The following is a 21,946-nucleotide window of genomic DNA, read 5'->3' on the forward strand; positions in this document are numbered from 1 at the left end:
CTTCAATTTGCACTCTGAGTCTATCAGTTCTCTATAAGGAGGTGGATAGTATTTTACATCATGAATCCATTGGTATTTTGGTGGATCATTGTAGTGATCAGAATTACCAAATCTTTCCACAGTTGATTATCTTTACAAAATTGCTTTTCCTGCATAGATTGTTTTCTTGGTTCTGTTCGCTTCACTTTGCATCAATTCATATGTCTTCCTAGGTTTTTCTGAAACCATCCCCTTCATCATTTCTTATACAATAGTGTAAGAAATATTTACATATCATAACTTGCTCAACAATTCCCCAATTGATGGATAGCTTCTCAGTTTCCATTGTTTTTGCCCCGCAAAAAGAACTGCATAAATATTTTTGTATGCATGGGTTCTTTTCCTTTTCCTTTGATCTAAGAGGATATTCTTTTTTTTTTTTGCAGGGCAATGGGGGTTAAGTGACTTGCCCAGGGTCACACAGCTAGTAAGTGTCAAGTGTCTGAGGCTGGATTTGAACTCAGGTACTCCTGAATCCAGGGCTAGTGGTATATCCACTGCACCACCTATCTGCCCCTACTAAGAGGATATTCTTAACCAAACAAGAGATAGAGACAATTACAAAAGATAAAATAGATAACTGATTACTTGAAACTAACTTCTACATAGACCACATTAATACATCTAGGATGAGTAGGGAAGCGGTCAAATGGGGAAAAATATTTCTATCAAATTTCTCTGATAAGGTTCTGGTATCCATGATATACAAACAATATATACACGTGTGTCTATAGAACTATATGTAACTAACTGCAAAGGACTCACAACCACTTGGGAAAATGCCACAAATCACTAATAAGAAAAACGTAAATCAAAACAACCCTGAGGTCTTACCAAACACCCTGCAAATTGGCAAAAATCATGAAAAAAGTGTCAACAGTTGATGGTGGAAGGCACTTTTGTTTTTTGTTTTATTTTGTTTTATTTGGGTTTTAGGGCTGGCCAGGCAATTAGGGTTAAGTGACTTGCCCATGGTCACACAGCTAGTAAGTGTCAAGTGTCTGAGGCTGGATTTGAACTCAGGTCCTCCTGAATGCAGGGCCAATGCTTTATCCAACTGCACTACCTAGCTACTCCTGTTTGTTTGTTTGTTTGTTTGTTTGTTTGTTTTTAAAAATAGCTACACTAATACGTTATTGTTGGAGCTGTAAAATGGCACAAAAATTTTAGAAAGCAATTTGGAATTATGCAAGTAAAATGACAAAAATATCCTTACTCTTTGACCAAAGACTCCATTATTACAACTATCAATATGAAAAAAGAATCCATATACTCCAAAATGTTTATATTAGCAGCACTTTTTGTGATACCTAAGAAATGCAAACAAAGTAGATGGCCATTAATTGGGGAATGGCTAAACAAATTGTGGTTCATGACCATAATGAAATATTATTCTACTATAAGAAATGATGTGTGATGAATATAGAAAAGCATGGAAAGAGCTATATGAACTGGTGCAGAGGGAAATCAGCAGAAAAATAAAACAATATATTCAGTAACTATAACAATATAAATAGAAAGACCAATGACAAACTCCAAAATAAAAGTAAATGCAACAAAATCTTAAGGATCAAACAGGATTTGAATAGAGAGATATGAGGGGACATCCTCATTCTACTCTTTCATGGAGGTGAGAGGTCCACAGGTGTGATGCATTATACATGTTTTTGAACTTTTTCAATATTTCAATCAGTTGTGATAACATTTTTTTCCTCTCTAAAAAAAAATTGTCTTATAGAATGATCTCTCTGATAGGGGAATGAAGAAGCATATATGGCATACCAGGGTGTTTTAAGTATAAAATATCGATAAAAGCTTATTATAAAAAGTAAAACATGGAGAAGGCAAATTGCAGAAAGATCTGACCTTTTGGTGGAAATATTCTGTCTGGGCTCAGAAGAGATGCTTGTAAAACCAAGAACTCCCCTCCTTTTTTAACCACTTCCCAATCTTCTCTGTTCCATCTTTGCTCCAACCTTTAGAATCCAAACTCAAAATCACTCACCCTATTCTGAGATAGCATTTCCCTTTTATGCAAATTACATATATTCTGACACAGTCTCACACATAATGGCTTTGATTGATTCAAGGGGGTAGTATACACGCCCTATTCACACTTAGTTCTAATTGTTTGATTCAGTCAAAAACTTTTCTGCCTAGTCAAGGTTCCAAGACTAAATAGGGTATTTTTTAAAAATCATTTTTATTTATTTCATTAAGTATTTCCCCATTACATGTAAAAGAAAATTTAACAATCATTTTTTAAGATTTTGAGTTCCAATTTTTTTCCTTACCTCCTACTTCTCCCCCCTCCTTGAGAAGGCAAGCAATTTGATTTTGATTATACGTGTGAGGCCATGTAAAACATATGTCCATATTAGCCATGTTACAAAAGAAAACACAAACAAAATAAAACAATAAAGATAAATAATTTTTTTAAAGTGTGATTTAATCTTTATTTAGAGTTCATCAGCTCTCTCTCCCACTAGAGGTGGATAGTATTTTTCAGCATGGATCCTTTGGAATTATCTTGGATCACTGTCTTCATTAGAATAGCGAAGTCTTTCACAGTTGATCATATTATATATCTGTTAACTATGAACAATGTTCTCCTGGTTCTGCTCGTTTCACTTTGCATTAGTTCATATAAATCTTCCCAGATTTTTCTGAAACCATCCTGACCATCATTTCTTATCACACAATAGTATTCCATTACAATGATATGCCATAACTTGTTTAGCCATTCTCCAAATGATGGGCATCCCCTCAATTTCCAATTTTTTGCTACCACAAAAAGAGCTGCTATGAAGATTTTTATACATACAGTTTTTTCTTTTTCTTTGATCTCTTTGGGATGCAGATCTAGTGGTAGTATTCCTAGGCAAAAGGGTAGGCATGGTTTATAGCCCTTTGGGCATAGATCCAAATTCTTCTCTGGAATGGCTGAACTAGTTTATAATTCCACCAATAGTGCATTAGTGTCCCAATTTTTCCACATCCCATCCAGCATTTGTCATTTTTTTCTATCTGTTAACCAATCTAATATGTGTAAGGTGTTATCTCAGGGTTGTTTTAATTTACATTTCTCTAATCAGTAGTGATTTGGATCATTTTTTCATGTGACTATTGATAGCTTTGATTTTTTTGTCTGAAAACTGCCAGTTCATATCTTTTGACCATTTTTTCAACTGGGGAATGGCTCTTACTTTTTATAAATTTGGCTCAGTTTCCTCTATATTTGAGGAATGAGGCCTTTATCAGAGAAACTTGCTGCAAAGTTTTTTCCCACTTTCCCAGTTTCCTTTTAATTTTGATTGCATTAGTTTTCCTTGTACAAAAGCTTTTTAATTTCATGTAATCAAAATTATCCATTTTATCTCCCACAATATCCTCCATATTTCATTTGGTCATAAATGCTTCCTTTATACATAGATCTGACTGGTACATGTTTCCATACTCCCCTAATTTACTTATAACTTCATCCTTTATGTTTAAATCATTTATCCATTTTGACTTTGTCCTAATATACAATGTGGAATTGGTAAGGCATTTTTATCATCAGTCACTCAACAACCACCAGCTGTGTGACAAACACTGGGAATGTAAATACAAAGAATGACATGGACCCTGCCATCAAAGAGGTTTTATCCCATGGGATTAAAGGAATACAATGTGTATACATGAACACACACACACACACACACACACACACACACACAGAGAAATAGAATTTTTAGTGGGGAACTACTAGTGATTCAAGGATCCAGAAAGACTCCCTGTAGAAAATACCACTTGAACTCAGTTTTGGAGGATGCCAGGGATAGGAAGAAGTAGAGGTTAAGATGAAGTACATTTCAGGTATGGGGGACAACCAGTGCATTTATGAAAAACCAGAAGAAATTCAACACAGCTGGACAAAAGATGGTGAAAAGAGTACTAGCAGGAGTGTGTTGGAGGAAATTTTCAGTGTAAGCATTCACATCTCAGAAATGATAATCCAAATCAGCTTGCTTTATTGTTTTATTGGTTGTCTCAAAACCTAAGAATGTGATGGAGAACAATTTAATAGTAAAGGTTAAACTTGTGTCCTGTTGTCAGGGCAAAATTTAGTATGGGGAGTTAATTGGGCAACTCGCTGTAATATTGGGGTTCAGAAAATAATGGTGGACCTCTAGGTCCAGAGTTTCCCCTTCTCCCAACTGCCTCTTTTTTGGTTATGTCTCCCAGACTGTTAAGAAAGGAGATTAACAGCCTCTTTTCCACAAACAAATCAGGTTTTATTAATAGTAACAAAATTTACAACACAAATGGAGTTAATAAAGCCAGGTACAATGAGAAAGGGGATAGAGATAGTTAGAATCTAAATCTCTAAGAGTAAAAAGGCCCCCAGGTACCTCGAATAAGCTCTCCCTCCTTAGCTACTCAGAACAGCTTAGGTCTGGCAAAAACTAAATCAAACATTAAACTTGTTTCCAGTGAGGCTGGCTTAATGAGCCAGCCTCGCTGGAAGGAACACAAACTCACCACCACAGGGAATCTGCGTGTGTCCTGGTTAAGTCTGAAGATCAAAAAACACCAGCTCCTCTCTCTCTCAACCTTCCTCCTCTCTCCCCGAGAGTCCTCTCTCCCCCTTCCTGCCTCTCTCACAGGAAGGGTGGTTCTATCACCAGGCTGAGTCTCCAATTGGTTTAACATACCCCCTGGGCTGTCCCCGTTATAATTTGGCCAGGCCCATGTGGGCATGGGGGAACTACAGATGGGGCTTAGGTACTTAAGTTTGATACTTTGACTCAATAAGTGTTCTTTGTGTTGTTTGTTCTATGATCTCTTAAAGTACACACCCATCTTCTCTTAGGCTTATAAAGCTTGCATCTTTTCAGTCTGACCATGATGAAGCAAAGATGAGGTTATAAAAACTCCAAATCACAATTAATTCCTTACACTGCTTAAAATTTTTCTCCCTGGAGAGCTGGTTGTTAAATATTTACCAGCACACTACAGGATGTGGAGCAAGGATGGAAAAGTAGGTTGGAGCCAGGCTATGCTGAACTTTTAAAGTCAAACAGATGAATTTATATTTGCTACTAAAGACAATTGGGAACTATTGGAATTTTACTGAGTTGGAAAATTAGATGGTCAGACATTGGCTTCAGGGAAATCACCTAGCGATTGATAGGACTCTATGAAGATTCAAAGGATTCACTGAATAATTCCCAGTACCCTTATTTCAGTGATTTTTATCAACCACTTCTGAACTGAAGGTATCCTGACATCCAAAGAAGCTGAGAGCCAGGGAGGGAGCTCATGATACTGGAACCCCTTTGGTATGAGGCATAATAAAAGTAAAGGGGACTAAAGGACCTCCCTTTCAGTTTTAGAATGGAAGATTTTCACATGTCTATTATACTAATAAGAGTGTGTAAGAACCAAATCTTATCTCTGAAATGTATTCCTGTTCATTTCCCCTGTTTACTTCTACTCATTAAAAACTCAGTGTCACTTCCACTAAGAGAAATTAGTGATCATACCTCCCTTATCCCTGAGTTGTTAATGTTCTCCTCCTGAAATGGCTCTGTATTTACTTATCTTTGTCTTCATTGTATTTCTCTGTTGACAGTTCAGTGTCAAGACAAGAATCAAGATGACTGTATTCCTCTCTGGAACCCTTAAAATCTGGGCTCCTTTTTTCATTTTGGTAATCCCAGTGCCTGGCACATGGTAGGGTTTTACTAAATGCTTATTGTGTTGTTATAATCTAGTGTTTTAGGTAACAAACACCAATTGGGTCTCTTCCCCTGATGGCAAGTCAGCCCCCAAATAGATCAGTGAATACCTACTATGTACCTTGCCCTTTGCTAGTCACAGTAGACCACATCCAAGAAGAACAAGGCAGGGTCCCTGCCCTCAAGCTGCTTATGGTCTTATTGAAGGGTCAACCCAAGATTGTTTCCTAAGATTTTTTCCCCTTTATCCTGGATTCTGCTTCAAATTTCCTTCACCTTTATTATGTCATATGCCAAACTGATTCCAGTGTTATGAGATCCCTCCCTAGCTCTCAGTTTCACTCAATATCAATGACTGTGATAATTCCCATACTAAGATTATTACCCCCAGTTCTGATCCTTCCCTCCTATCCCAGCTGTAGCCCCATGTTAATAGAATGTAAGCTCCTTGGGGACAGGGACTTTTATTTTTGTCTGTTTGCTGGAATAACATAGTTCTAGCAACATAGCTGATCTAGCAACACAGTTAATCTAGAACAGTTGATTTAGAACACAGATGATCAATTAGTAAATGCTTGTTTATTGACTGATTGATATTCTCTAGAGAAGTATATTGGATGGCTCAGTGGCACAGTAGATAGAGCACTGACTAGGCCTGGAGTCAGGAAGATCAGAGATCAAATCCAATCTTAGACACATTGTGTGACCATTGGCAACTCACTTGACCCTGTTTTCCTCAGTTTCCCCATCTGTAAAATGAGCTAAAGAAGGAAATGGTAAACCATTCCAGTATCTTTGCCAAGAAAACTGCATAAGGGGTCATAAAGAGCCATAAAGGACTGAAAAACAACTAAACAATGAACAACAGATTAGTATGTGGCCCTGGGGAAGGAATGTGGTAGGAGGCTCAGGGACAATTCCTAGACCTCATTATTGTGGATTTTAGGAGATCTCAACCTTTTCCTAAGATGCCAAGGTTTCCATAGGCAAGGCAAAATGGTAATTATCCATTTGATCCATCCATTCAACAAACAATTATTAAATGTGTATTGTTTTAGGGAACTGCTAAGTAAAGAGTAAGTGGAAGAAGGAAGGATGGGACAGTGTCAGAAATAAAAATATTGGACTTTCCTTTTTTGGTGAATATATGAAGGCTTTATCACATTCTTGCAAGAATGGGCACACACGGCAAGGAACTGGAAATTGAGGGGTTGCACATCAAATGGGGAATGGCTGAACAAGTTGTGGTATATGATTGTAATGGAATTCTATTGTGCTGTAAAAAACGATGAGCAGGCAGATTTCAGAGAAACGTGGGAGGACTTGCATGAACTGATGATGAGTGAGATGAACAGAACCAGGAGAACATTATACACAGTATCATCAACATTACATGTTGATCAACTGTGATAGACTTGATTCTTCTTACCAATCCAATGGTACAAGAAAGTTCCAAAGGACTCATGATGGAAAATGCTCTCCAAATCCAGAAAAAAAAGAACTGTGGAATATGGATGCAGATTGAACCATACTATTTCTTTTGTTTTTGGTGCTGTTGTTTTTCTTTTTGGGGGGTTTTCCTTTTTGCTCTGATTTTTCTCTTATAACATGACTAATGCAGAAATATGTTTAATATCATTATACATATATAACCTATAATCCGATTACTTGCTGTCTTGGGGAGGGGGGAAGGGAGGGAGAAAAATTTGAAACTAGATATTTTATAAAAACAAATGTTGAAAACTATCTCTACATGTAACTGGAAAATAATTAAATTTTTAATTTAAAAAAAAAAAGAATGGGCACACACTATAGAAGAGTGGTGACTTTGCCACAGCAAACTATTCTTTTTAATCCCTAATCCCAAAGCAAAGGTCCCTCCCCTCTTCACCTCATTGGTTGAGGACTAAGAAGTATACAATCTTCCTGAATGCCTCTACATATTTCCCATTCATATGCCCCCCCTCCCATTACATACATCACATGTTTGAAAATGATGGCAACACCTTTGGGGTGTTGGCAGTTAATATGCATGTTAATTAAGCAAGCACAGTACAAACTAATTTTAACCTTTGGCACACTTGGACCAGCTAGACTACTAGCCTTAAAGTTCTTTTCTATATCTACTTTTAGGCAGCTGCAAGATTGGCTTCTAGCTTTGAGGCCCCTTCCTTCAATCCTCCTTTCTTAGGTCTTGTTTTCTGAGATAATAATAGCATTTTTCTGGGGGGTGGGAGACTTTATTTCATATCTCTCAACAGTGAGGAGAGGGCCCCCCTTTTTTTGTCTTAGGATCCAGAAAATGTGAGCGGTAGCTTATTTGTGTTTGTTAATTGCCTTAATTTTCTAGCCTTTGGCCTTCTCTCACCTATTTTCCTTAACTATCCTTTTGTGAAGAGATGAGACTAGTCATCCCTCACCTGCCCTGTGGACTTACCTTCTCATGGTTTTCCTTAAAGGATAGCTGCTCACATGCTGGTATCTGCAGTGGACATTATGACCTTAACACCAATTATACAGGGTGTCCCATAAGTCTTAGGTCAGGTTTAAGCTATTAAAATGATTAAAACTATTAAGATATTCAACTGAAAATAGCAGTAAAACTTGTGGAATATTCTGTATTTCACCCCTTGGTAATCAATTCAGTCATGCCACAGGTGTCCTGGGGAGTTGAATCACTCATGTGAGGAGATTCAGGTGGGGTCAGTTTGCAAACACTGACTTGACAGTATATTTGACTCTTCATTCCCTCCCTCCCCCTCCCCCACCACCCATCTCTCCTAACCCTATTTAAAATTGCTGCTGGTAAAGGCTCTAGGGAGAGGTTTGGGTTTCCCCCCCCCCATTGTGTCTTTTCCCCAACTCCTCCTACACGCCCCTCCCCCTTTACACATACTCCTACCCACCCTGTGTTTTTTCCTTCTACTCTAGGGGAGGAAGGCAAAAAGGTTGGACCCTGAGAGATTTAGTAGAAATAAGAGAAGCTAGTGGACTAGAGGTAGCTCAGAAACAGTCGTCAGTGAATTAATTGGATTTAGAAGAGAAAATGTGCTTCAAGTGCTGTGTACTGATGCTGCTGAGGTGGTGTGGATTAGTTTCACTAGGTGGTGCATCTCTGACCTTTACTTTTGCTCAGTGGACAGGTTGACCATATGGGAATATTCTTCCTGGTTGTCCTCTAGATGGGAGTGGCTCAAGTTGGGATATGGCTTCCTAGAAGAGGGATGTGAAGAGATAGCCTTATCTCATTAGACTAAAACCATGGGCTTCTTCAGGGAGAAAGGGAATTGTATCCCTTCTCCTTTTCCCTTCCCCATTATTTCCTTCTAGTTGGGCTATATTGGGTTCAATGTTCCTGTACTCTCTTTAGCTTTGAGGCAAGGTGGTGTCATGGAAAGATATATGGGTTATGAGAGTCAACCCTGAGGTCAAACTTTGGTGATAGAACTTAATAGCACATCTGTGGGCAAATTATTTTTCTCTGACCTCAGAGTGTGACTTGTAAAATCTGTAAGATGAGAGAGTTGGTCTGGATGATATTTAAAGTTCTTTCCAGCTCTGATGCTTTTTTCTCCATAACTACTTTGACCAAAATTGGTATTTCCACTTCTTACCATCAGTTTTGGGCTAAAAGATCAGAAATCCTCACTACAATATTAAGCCATATATAGTCGTGTAAAATGTAATCATTTTAGATCTTGGCTAAAAGGGAACTTCTTCAAGAAAGAATTTAGCCTATCCCCATTTTGTTGGGCTTCTCTGTGAAAAGGGGACATGTAGAATCTTGATTTTGTTGTTCTGAGACCAGAAAAGCTCATTGATAGGGAAGAAAAGCTGTAACCTGGTGTGGTAGTATTTCCCCTGTATATGTGACAGAGGCATGAGTATATGCAAGTGTTTCCTTCTCCAACTTTCCCTTGTGTTTCCTAGTAGATGACAGTTTGTCTAGTGAGACTGTGGACCCAGCATCTCCCACTGATAAGACGAAATCTTACTGTGAAGCCACCAGTCTTAGTGAGGTACAAAAAACTACCTGCATGGGGAAAAGCCTTTGTGGGAATTGAATTCTGCCCCTAGAAAGTCTAAAATGTAGCAACAGCTAATGAGGCAAACTAAACCAGGCTCCATGAAGGAGGGAGGGAGTATGGGGGGGGGGTGGCTTGAACCTCTGAAGAGGCTGCAGACTCTGCAAATAGATAATCTCTTCTTAAGTGTGCTGGGTGGTGGAAATTCAGTGCTTATTTGATTCAACAGAGCTGCAAGACTCCAGAGTGATCACAAGGTGGAAGCATTGTTTTACAACTAGTCAGCCCAAGACTAGGGGTGGGAGGGAGGAGGAAGATGGCAAATCTTAGGAGAATCACCTGCAAGTTTAGAAGGGTGCTGATTTCCTGGTCTTCTATCCCCTCTCTGCAAAAAACGAATCTGACTTCTTCCCCTCCCTGCCCACCAAAATCAAAATGGCCTGTAGCTTGTCCAAGGATCCATTTGCCTCACTGGAGGCTAGAAAACTGGATAGAAATTGGAATTGCTCCCCTGATATTATGAAACCTAGGTGTTGCCTGATAAGCAACGGTTACTCTGGGAGGCTGTATTCTAGAAGGAAATGGGGAGAGGGCAAAAATACATTCCTGTTCTGCAGGTGAAATAGATGAAGAGAAACACCTGTTCAACTAATGAATCGTGAAATAATAAAGGAAGAGTTCTCCTCTATTTGGTGCTTTGGGGATGGAGATAGGGAGGCAGTATATACGAGCTTATTTTATTTTTGCAGGGTAGGGTACTATGTCTTTTGGGAGGAGAGAGGCAAAGCTATAACAGTATGTCCTTGATGCTTTGGGTTCCTCTTTCCTATGTCTAGCAGTTTTTACAGGAGAAAAAGACTCCGTTGTTTCAATTCATTGGATCCTACTTAGAGTTCTGAGGGGGTCTGACTCTTAGCTAGTGGGGGAGGGGAAGAAATGAGGGTGTTTTGGTTTGGTTTGGGTAGGGGATGAGAGTAGACAGCTAAGTGTGGTCCTAAAAAGGAGTTGTAACTTGTGATAACTTCCCCCCACCCCTTCCCATTTTTCTGGCTATAGGTCTCTAGTTTAGAACATGAAATGGAAACAGAATGGAGCCCCTTGAGCCAATCGGCATCCCAGGAATTTTCTGACAACTCCACTGTCAGTAAGTGATGACACGTGACCCTTGGCTGCACTGATCCTGGCTATGAATGGCATAGATGAGAGAATGCTATGCTTGGATTTGGGAAGATCTGAGTCCAAATTGTATTATTTCCCACCTGTGAAATTGGGCAAGTCATTTAATTTCCCTTAGTCTCATTTTCCCCATCTGTATCATAGGGGAAATAATAGCCTCTTCTCACAGGACTCATGGGAGGAGGCAGTGATGGAGAACATCGTAGGCATGGGGGCAGCCAGCAAAAAATGCCCAATGTTAGGAAATAGTGTCTGGTTTGAAGAACAGCAAACAGGGAAGGGAACAAGTATTAAGCACTTACTATGTGTCAGGCACTGAGCTTAGCACTTCGTAAATATTCATAATGACCCTAGGAGGTAGGTGCCATAATTATCCTCATTTAACAGTTGAGAAAAACTGAGGCAAAAAACTAAATGACTAGCCCAGGTCCTCCTCCAGGCCCACTGCTTTAATGATACCTACCACCTAGCTGATTCCAAGGAGGCCAAAATCTAAAGCCATGGATCTAAGTGTTCTGGGAAGTGGTAGTGGTTATGAAAGACTTTGAAGGATAAATAGGATTTTGTATGTGATCCTGGAGTTAATAAGGAACCACGGAAGTGTGAGTGAGTGCCTGTGTGTTGGGGGTGACATGATTAGACCTGCATGCACTTTAGGGAAATCACTTTGGTAACTGAATGGAGAATGTATTAGAATGGGGAGAGACTTGTGACAGTAGACTATTGTAATAATAGCGACCGAAACAGAGTGGTTAACAGTATTGGGAGAAAGAATATGTATTTGAGAGATGTCACAAAGATGAAATCTATAGGTCTTGGCAACTGATTGGCTATGGTGAAGCAGTGAACAATAGTGAATAACTGAAAATGAAACCTAAGTTGTGAGTTTGGATGACTGGGAGAATGGTGATGTTTCAACAGTAATAGGGAATTTTGGAAGGGGGAGGCTTGGAGAGAAAGATGTTTAAGGTGCCTATCAGACATCTACTTTAAAATGTCTGATAAACATTTGTAAATGTGGGACTGGAGAGCAGTAGAGAGGTTAGTGCTGTATAAAAATACTTGAGAATTGTTAACATAGATATGATAATTGAATCCATGGGAGATATTAAGAACACCAAGTGAAATAGTAGATGAAAAAGAAGAGAAGACCCAGGACAGAGCCCTGTGGCATGCTCACAGTGGATTAAAAAGTCAGCAAAGGAGATGGAGAAGCAGCCAGATAGGTGAAAGGAGAAGTGGGAGAGAGTAGTGCTCATAAAATACATAGAGAAGAGAATATCAAGAAGAAGGTGATCAACAGCAGCAGAGAGGTGAAGAAGGATGAGCACTGAAGGAAATAAAGTCTGGTATGACCTGTTTGTGATAAAGCTTTGTTGGAGCTTCATAATCAACTTCCTTTTTATCCACTCTTAAATCATCAATTCTAGGATCTTCCAAGTAATCAATCATCCCATTGGCTTATAATATAAAGAATTTGGTGGGAGAGGGAGGTATGAGGGGAAATCCATCCATTTGCCTTTCATTAGTCCTGTAGTATCTCTAAAACACACACACACACACACACACACACACATATATATATTTGCTGGGCAATGGGGGTTAAGTGACTTGCCCAGGGTCACTTAACCCCCATTGCCCAGCAAAAAAAAATTGTAATTAAATTTTATTTTAATATAAATAATTTTTGCTCTTCTTTCCAAAAGATAAAACTTTTAAAAAATAAATATTAATAGTAAAATAACAATTTCTACATTTGCTATGTCCAAAAAAAAATGTTCTCATTCTGCATATTTAATTTATCACCTCTCCCACATAAGGTGGGTAACATGCTTCCTCACTGGAATCACCTCTACAGTCTTTCAAAGATAACTGACAATGGATTGGCCATCATCTCTGCCTGCATTAGCATCCCAGGATGTAACTCTTCTAGGTCTGGTAACTTGAAGTAGCCAAGACTAGCTTTTAATATTCTCATAGATTGCTTCTTTGGTATCAACTCCCTTTTCACTATTTGTTTTTTGTCCTTTCTAGTTCCAAAGACATTCTTGGGTAGAGAATATTCAACATAAGAACCAATGGTTCTACTTTCTCTGCCATTAGTGTTCATCCCATCACTGAGTGGCAGTCCTGTCCCTTTCGGAATTCTGATGTGACTTAAAACTTCTGATTGCTTTACTTTACCAGAATCTGTTCACCATGAGCTTTAGCATGGCTGTTATGAGATGGTCCTGTGCTTTTGTAGTCTTCCTCTATTACCTCTTCTTGATTCTATTTTCCGAAGGTGCTTTTGGAAAACTTGAAATTGACAAAGGCTGCTTGGTAGTACAGTGGATAGTGTGTTGAATTTTACATTCAGGAAGACCTCCATTCAAATCATGCATTGGGCGTTTACTTAGGTCTTCAATCTTCTGCAAATCACTTAATCTATCTCAGCCACAGTTTACCTATCTAAAAAAATAAGGACAACAATAGCACCTTTCTCTCAGGAGGGTTTTGAGGATCAAATGGAACATATATAGAGTGCTTTGCAAACCTTAAAGAACAATATAAATGCCAGATATTGGGTTGTTTTTTTTTTAATTGACCAACCTGCTTATTTTCTTTCCCTCTTACCTTCTCTCTCCATGTTGGCAACAGGGAAAAGAAAAACAAAACCCTTGCAACAAATATACATAGGCAAGCACCACAAATCCCCCACATTGACTATTTCCTTCCCATCCATCTCCCTAGACCCCCAAAAGGCTCATGCCACACCTTGAGTCTATCCTTTCTCTGTCTGGAGATGAGTCCTAGCTATTTAGAAGACCGTAGATAGAGAACACACCTTTACCATTTCTTCATCAGTTTATCTTTTTTTTCCCCTCAATCTCATCTATAAGAGTTTGTCTCTGCTCCCAACTCCAACAAACCTTATCTGACTTCATTTCAGAATGTTGGTGTTTTTAAAAAAATATACTCTAACATCTAGACCAGCGAGGTCAGATTCAATTAGAAAGCTGGTTTTATATTGACTTGGAAACCCATCAATTAGCATTTGGCTTTGTGGTATTGTATTTTTATTTATTTCGTTAAACATTTCTTAATTTTATTTTAATCTAGGAATAAGGGACATTTGATTTGGGAATAAGTGAACTTGTAAGTTTAACATATACTTACAATACATGTTGTAATACATACCCAAATTCTCTATCCTGTATTAGAAAATCTAAGAGTGCTCAGTTCTGCTGAGGTTTCCACCATTGTCATTCCAGGAACAAGGTCCTCATTGTTGGAGGATCTAATCCATACCATTTTTTTTTCCTTTCAGTCCAGTGGTTCCAGCACAGTGCCAAGACTATCATCTCTGCTTTTTTTTTTTCAACAAACATTTATTTTATTTTTTTCCAGTTACATGTAAGGGTAGTTTTCAACATTCATTTTCATAAGACTTAGAGTTCTAAATTTTTCTCCCTCCCTCCCTTTCCTCCCCCCTCCACAAGACAGCAACCAGGTTATATATGCACAATGCACAAGTGCTCTTTTCATCAGTTTTTTCTATGGGGGTGGATAGTAAGCTTCATCATTAGTCCCTTGGGGTTGTCTTGCATCATTGCATTGCTAAGAGTAGTTAAGTCATTCACAATTGCTCATTGAACAATACTGCTGTCACTATGTACAATGTCCTCCCAGCTCTGCTCAGTTCACTACATATCAGTTCATGAGTCTTTCCAGGCTTTTCTGGGATCATCCTGTTTGTCATTTCCTATAGCACAATACCATTCCACCACAATCATATACCACAGCTTCTTCTGTCATTCCTCAATTGATGGACATTCCCTTGATTCTCAATTCTTAGCCACCACAAAGAGTTGCTATAAATATTTTTTGTACAATTTTCCCCCTTTTCTCTTTTTCATGATAACTACTGTTAACTGTTTCCCTTCCATCCTATTCCCTTCCCCATTTATTCTATTATCCATCTTCTTTCGTTCTATCCCTCTTCAAAAGGGATTTGCTTCTGTCTGTCCCCCTCCCCCAATCTGCCCTTCCTTCTTTTGCCCCTCTTTCTTTATCCCTTTATTTCCCCATCTTTTTTCCTACAGGGTTAGAGAGATTACTTTACCCAATTGAGTGTGTACATTATTCCCTCCTTGAGCCAATTCTGTTGAGATTGAGGTCTTTGAACCAATTCTGATGAGTGTTAGGCTCATTTACTGCCCAGATTAAATAGATTACTCCACCCAGTTGTGTGTGTGTGTGTGTGTGTGTGTGTGTGTGTGTGTGTGTGTGTTTTAATCCCTCCTTGAGGCAACTCTGAGTTTAAGGTCTTTGAGCCTTTTCTTTTCTTTTCTTTTCTTTTCTTTTTTTTTTTTTTGCAGGGCAATGGGGGTTAAGTGACTTGCTCAGGGTCACACAGCTAGTAAGTGTTAAGTGTCTGAGGCCGGATTTGAACTCTGGTACTCTTGAATCCAGGGCCCGTGCTTTATCTACCGCGCCACCTAGCTGTCCCCCTTTGAGCCTTTTCTGATGAATGTAAAATTCATTTACTGCCCTGCTCCTCCCCCATCTCTTCCCCCACTCCATAAGCCTTTTCCTGTTTCTTCCATGTAGGATTTCACTTCTACGCTTCCCCCCCACCCCAGTGCATTCCCCTCACCCCTCAATTTAACCCGAAAGATGTCATCATGGGGCAGCTAGGTGACAAAGTAGACAAAGCATCATCCCTGGACCCAGGGGAATCCCAGCTAAAACCTGGCTTCAGATACAAGACAGTCACCCACTGCATGATCCCAGGTATGCCCCCAACTCCATTTTTTTATGGTTCTCTAGGGTCTTGTATTTGAAAATCAAATTTGCCATTCAGTTCAGGTCTTTTCATCACAAATACCTGAAAGTCTTCTTTTTCATTAAAGTCCCATTTTTCCTCTGAAAGATTATGCTCAGTTTTGCTGGGTAGGTGATTCTTGGTTATAATCCCAATTCCTTTGCCCTCTAGAATATCATATTCCATGCCCTTCGGGTCCTTTAATGTAGAAGCTGCTAGATCTTGTGCTATCCTGACTGTGGTTCCACAGTACTTGAATTGTTTTTGGCAGCTTGCAATATTTTCTCCTTGACCTGAGAGTTCTGGAATTTGGCTATAATATTCCTAGGAGTTTTCCTTTTGGGATCTCTTTTCTGGAAGTGATTGGTGGATTCTTTCAATTTCTATTTTACCTTCTGCTTCTAGAATATCTGGACAATTTTCCCTGACAATTTCTTTGAAGATGATGTCTAAGCTCTTTCCTTGATGATGGTTTTTAGGTAGACCAATGATTTTCAAATTATCTCTCCTGGACCTATTTTCCAGGTCATCAATTTTTCCCAGAAGATATTTCACATTTCCCTCTATTTTTTATTCATTTGGATTTGTTTTATTGTGTCTTGGTTTCTCATAAAGTCACTAACTTCCATTTGTGCAATCCTAATTCTTTTCTGTTTTTTGTTTTTTGTTCTTTTGGGGGGGGGTTGGTGAGGCAATTGGGGTTAAGTGACTTGTCTAAGGTCACACAGCTAGTAAGTGTTAAGTGTCTGAGACCTGATTTGAACTCAGGTCCTCCTGACTCCAGGGCCAGTGCTCTATCCATTGTGCCACCTAGCTGCCCCTCAATCCTAATTCTTAAGCAATTGTTTTTGTCAGGGAGCTTTTGTACCTCCTTTTCCATTTGGCCAATTTGACTTTTCAAACTGTTGACTTTTTTTCTCATGTCTTTCCTATATCACCCTCATTTCTCTTTCCATTTTTTCCTCTACCTCTCTAATTTTATCTTCAAAGTCCCTTTTGAGAGTCTATGGCCTGAGACCAATTCATATTTTTCTTGAAAGCTTTAGATATAGGGGCCCTGACATTGACATCTTCCTCTGAGGGTGCACCTCAATCTTCCTTGTCACTGAAGAAACTTTCTATGGTCCTCACCTTTCTCTGTCTGCTCCTCTTGCCTTTCTTTTACTTGACTTTTAGCTCCTTAAAGTGGGGCACTGTTTCCAGGATGCAGTATCCCAAGCTTAAGAAGTCCCAGGTGCTATGATTTAAGGAGGATCAAGTTCTTTACTCACCTGGCCTATTCCCTGGTTCGTAGATGACCCCAGACCAACTTGCTAGTCAACCAGCTTTGTGTGTTGTGGTTGTCAGCTTCAATGAGCCTGTGCCCCTCCCCCACCTGGGCCACTGCTAGTCAAGCCTACCTCCTGGTTCTCAGCAAGGGTGAAAAATCCAAGTTCTGCCTCAGCACCAGCATAGACCCCTGTAGTCTTCTCCCCTGCCAAGGTCTCGGCCCCTTCACCAGACTGTGAGCTTAGTTCCAGACAACACTGGTGCTTCAGCTGATACAGAGGCTCTGGGGGTCTCCTTCTCTGGTGAGGCCTTCCTGGGACTGGATCTGTGTCAGGGTGACTGTGGGGTTGGGCTCTACTCCTGTCTCAGCACAGCAGCTCCCTCCTTCTGACCTTCCAAGCCATTCTTGGTTAGAAGATGATTTCAGCACATTCTTCTGTGGGTTTTGCTGCTCTGGGCATTTTCCTATGGCGTTATTTCAATGTTTTTTGGAGCAATCATGTCATGAGTTCAAGAGCTCACTGCCTTTCCTCTATCATCTTTGCTTCTTGCATTTGCTTATATCCTCGTGTTTCATTCTACTATGCTCTCTATCTCTCCTATTGCTTTATTCAAAAGTCTAATCTTACATAGTTATGGGACCATGGGTTCCATCCTACAAACTCAGTAATACCTAAGGCATTTTATTGGACTCTTTACATTAGGATCTCTGGCTCATCTCGCTTACTAGCCAAGTTTGTGCTAAACCCCAAAAGTTACTGAAGGTAGGATACAGAGTATTTTGGGGAAATATGTGGCTCTGAGATCATAAGAACTAGATGCTTTTATTGACCTTTGGAATATGGGAAGCCCTGCTGGCTTTGGTATACTTGGTGGTTGTAGGGATGGTAGAGTAAGGTAAGAAGTCTTTGGAAATAAGATCACAGAATCTGAAGTCAGTAGGGACTGCCATAGCTATCAGATGTGTAATTTAAGATTCTAAATGTGGGTTCTAATCTGTTCCCCCAGTTTTGGGGGAAACTGACTAAAATCACTTATAAAATGAGTTTAGGTTTTTAAGGTTTTATTGAAAGGTAGAAAGAGATTGAGAACAGAATTCCAACAGCATGGCAATCCTATCTTTCCTCAATTTTCCTGTGAAGTCCTCTGCTGCCGCCACCGCCACCACCACCGCTGCCACCAAGTCAGGAAAAAAAGAGACAGAGCTCTCCGTGCAGGCCCTCTTTCCTCCTTCCTGTCCCCTCCCAGAAAATAGGAGGCTCCTCAAGTTGATTGGCTGGTAGCCTTGAGAGACAGCACCCATGAGCAAACCTCACTTCCTGATGCCAAGGAAAAGCCACATGGCCTTGCCCTCTGAGGCATTCTCCTCATGGTGGAGCTTTCTTATAGTAAGTCTCCAGTAGGTGGCATCATTCCAGTCATTACACAGGGATGTGTGAAAAGCGTTTGCCACTATGTCCACTGGTAACCCTTTGATGAAAGGCAAACCACAAGCTCCCAAGGCATCCCATTTTACTCTTGAATGGCTCTAATTATTGGGAAGTTTTTCTTGACATCAAGTTTAACTCTATATCTTTGTGACTTCTTGAAGGTAATTAGGAAAAGGGATAGTTCAGAGAACATCTGGTCTACTAGTTCTATGTAATAGCAACTCTGGCTTGAGGTAGTGGGAATGTGGGTGGGTGGGAAAGAAATTTAAGTTTGAACAGATACTTGAAATTGAGTGAGTTTAGGCAAATCACTTCACTTTAATAGGCCCCCATTTACCTCTCTGTAAAATGGGGGTAATACTTAAGTCATTTTAATAGTGTTAAATGAGACTATCAGAAGTTTTATCCAAAAAAATTCACAAATATTAGTGACAGAACCTCATTTTTTAGCACCATAAATGATTGTAAAGATCTAGTCCACCCCCCAGTGGGCTGAAATTAACAAGGAAGGCTAACAAGAACATTTCATTTTAGGGAAGGTTTTCACTTCCGCCCTCATTTAAATCACTAGTGCATCCCTAGCCTGTGTTTGAGCATGACTAGCTATTTCTGGAACCATAGGATTTTAAGCAGGAAGCTACTTTGGATTATTAAATCTAACCATTCCTTCCTTCTTTCCCCTACTTGTATGCACCCCTTTTTATAAATACAGAGCCTGAGACCCAAAGAAGTGACCTACTTGTTTTCGGTCTAGTGAGTACAAAAATATGAAACTTCTTATTCCAATTCCAGAGCTGGTTCCATCTCTCAGGAGAGGAATAAGGAGAAAGTATAATAGAAAGAATGCTAGACTTGGAATCAGAAGCCCTGGGTTCAAATCCTACCTTGGCCATTTTATCAGTTGTCCATGCCAAAGTCACGAACTCCTAAGGAGATAAATTTATATCACATTCTTAAGGTAGTTGTAAGACAAGGGTTTTGCAAGCCTTAAATCACTATAGAAATATGAATTATCAGGGTTTTGGAGAGGTCTAGCTCAGCTATCAGTTCTGCCTGGGCTAGGGCTCTCCAAGAAGATAACAGTGGCTTTCTTCAAGGAAGCATCTGACCCAGGAGCATTTGTTCAATGAGAATTCTCAATTGTAGAGCCATCTGAATGATCTATGCATTATTCAATATAACAATGAGTGAACAAATGAGTTTGGGCAGGAGAGTGAGGAAGAACATCCCCCCCAACCTGTGGCAAGAGAAGGCAGTCAGGAAAGGGAGATTCAAACCATAAGGATGTATGTACCCATAGGAGGTTTTGAGGTTCTCACCTAACCTTTGGCTGAGAGCTGGCTTTAAGAACTACCCTTTCCTATATATACTTCCTGTATATCTCACATATTGTACCCTACTTTTGCCTCCCCCCAACTCCTTCTTTTTCCTTATGGCTTTATGGCTCCTTTCTAGTCAAAATCTTGATTGAAGAAACACATGGGGGCAGTTAGGTGGTGCATTCGATAAAGCACTGGCCTTCAATTCAAGAGGACCTGAGTTTAAATCCAGCCTCAGACACTTGACACTTCCTAGCTGTGTGACCCTGGGCAAGTCACTTAACCCTCATTGCCCTGTCCCCCCAAAAAAAAGAAAGAAAAGAAAAGAGAGAAGCACATGACCCAGTTGTCCCAGTGTGGGACTGCTTGGATTGCCCAACAATGCTCTGGAGAAGGCTGTGTTGGCCCCCCCCTTACGTTAGAAGAGAGGGGATCAAAGGAAAGTGGTACACCTCACTGTATAGAATGAAAAGCCCCACTCTGGATGTTGTGGCAGCTGACCCTTTCTCAGAATGAGTTGAGATACTTTTTCCTTGGGACACCATGAAACTTGTAGACCTTAACGTGCCTTTTACCTCCTTTAACTGCTACACTGCCTTAGAGCTCAAATTTTTGTGGCTAGGTGTTACGATATCATATAGTTCAGGCTAGGATTATATTCCATTTAGCTCCAAGACCTAAAAAGAGCTGATTCTTCCAAATTATGTTAAAGCAAACCCAGACAAGATAGTTGTGGTGGTTTACAGAATGTCTAAGAATAATTTCTTTTTTTAAAAAAAGTATATTGGTGATTTAAGTAAGATGGACTGAACATCAAGTGAGCACTCTTGTCCTTTTCTCCTCCTTTGCCCCACTGCTCCCCTTTTCTCTAATACTTACATTTATTGCTTCCTTCTAAGGATTTCTTAGTGCACACATAGGGCCAAGCATAATTGATCTGAGACCTCTAAGGACATTCTTGCAGAGTATTACCAAGAACAGCCTCTAAAGCAGAAGGGAAAATGGTACAGAAATCTCTTGTTACCAGTTCTTCAGGATGAAGGCATATTTCGTCTTCTTCCCCCTACACTATTTTCCACATCTACATCCTGTTTTTTCCCCTCTCTCTTAACTCTGTGGCTACGATAAAGTTCTTATCAATGCTCTTGCCTGTATTCAGTATCTCAAGAGAAGGATTTTGTAAACTTATTTTCCACTAGTTTTCTGAAAGATCTATTGTCCTGACACTTAGGGAAAGTGAGGAGGTACAGTGGATAGAGCTCTGGGCCTGGAGTCAGGAAGACTTGAGCTCAAATGTGACCTCAGACATTTACTAGTATGTGACCCTGTGTAAGTCACTTCACTTCATTTTTGCCTCAATTTCCTCATATATAAAATGGGGATAATATCCCCTACCTCCCAGAGTTGTGAAGATCAAATGAAATCACTGTAAAAAGCACTTAGAACAGTGCCTGGCACACATTCAGTACAAGATAAATTCTTATTCTTTCTCTTCCCTCAATAACAAATATAATCTTTTTGCTTGAGCACCTGACTTGATAAAAGAATCAGAGGAAAAAATGAGGAATGCAGTTATGGACAGCCCTGTGCTTCTTCCAGATGATTCAAATGTCCCCATCTCTTCTGATAGAGAAGAATTACCTCCTCTCTCTCCTGTGACCAGGTAGGTAGGCTGCCCTTGAACTCTGACCTCCCCTTCTTGGTCCTTGGGATTTCTCCTACTTCCATATACTTAAGGCATTCCAGGACAATCACTTCCTTAGACCTGCTATGGGGTGTTTGGGAGAGAAGGTGAGATATACCTCAAATGCAGACTCAAGACCTGAAAGCCAGCAGGCCAAGGCAGCATTTGAGTAGCTGTGAGCACAGAATGTCTAGTGCTAAGGTGTAAAAAGACTGATGACCCGCTCTTAAGCTGTCTTTCTCATGTTTCATGCAGGTGTTCTATGAATGGACTGGTTTTGCAGCAGTCAGAGACTGATAGACCCACAAAATTGGACTTAAGTAAAGATCCACCCCCAGGTATGTTCTCTTCCCTACCCCTTTCCTAATTCCATCCCCACAGGATGCAGTTATGTTTATTGGAACTGTATAATTTAGCCCCTTCAATGACCTTGTAAATCAGAGTCTTGCTTAGAAATGTAAGAGGTGGCTAATT

This window comes from Dromiciops gliroides, chromosome 2 (assembly GCF_019393635.1).
Source record: "Dromiciops gliroides isolate mDroGli1 chromosome 2, mDroGli1.pri, whole genome shotgun sequence".
Classification (NCBI taxonomy): Eukaryota; Metazoa; Chordata; class Mammalia; order Microbiotheria; family Microbiotheriidae; genus Dromiciops; species Dromiciops gliroides.